Raw genomic sequence first — 411 nt, 5'->3', positions numbered from 1 at the left:
CAGAGATTTCCAGACAACGAAGACGTCATTGCCTCTGTAAGTGCTTATTTTGAGGAACTTCCGAAAACGCACTTTTCTGAAGGATTAAAAAGACTTGAAAAGTGATTGACCAAGTGTATAGAGCTCCAAGGAGATTATGTTGAAAAATAAAAAAAAATCTAACCAAAAAAAATTGTTTTTACACTTCATTCTAAGGACTTATTGAACTACCCTCGTATATGTTAGAATGATCATGCTTTAATATTGCGAATAATTCTATAGGTTTTTCGTTTCATCTCCGTTAATATAGAATGTTAAAGTGTACATTTTTTTGTAATATTTCACTTACGATTTCTAAAAATTATTAGTCAAAAATATCAATGTTAATTCATTTCAAAATTAGAATAAGCTATGGTCATATAACAGATTTTT

Source organism: Belonocnema kinseyi, chromosome 5 (genome assembly GCF_010883055.1).
Source record: "Belonocnema kinseyi isolate 2016_QV_RU_SX_M_011 chromosome 5, B_treatae_v1, whole genome shotgun sequence".
In the NCBI taxonomy this organism is placed as follows: Eukaryota; Metazoa; Arthropoda; class Insecta; order Hymenoptera; family Cynipidae; genus Belonocnema; species Belonocnema kinseyi.
The sequence above is the reverse complement of the archived record's forward strand: the minus strand, read 5'-3'. Positions refer to the sequence as shown.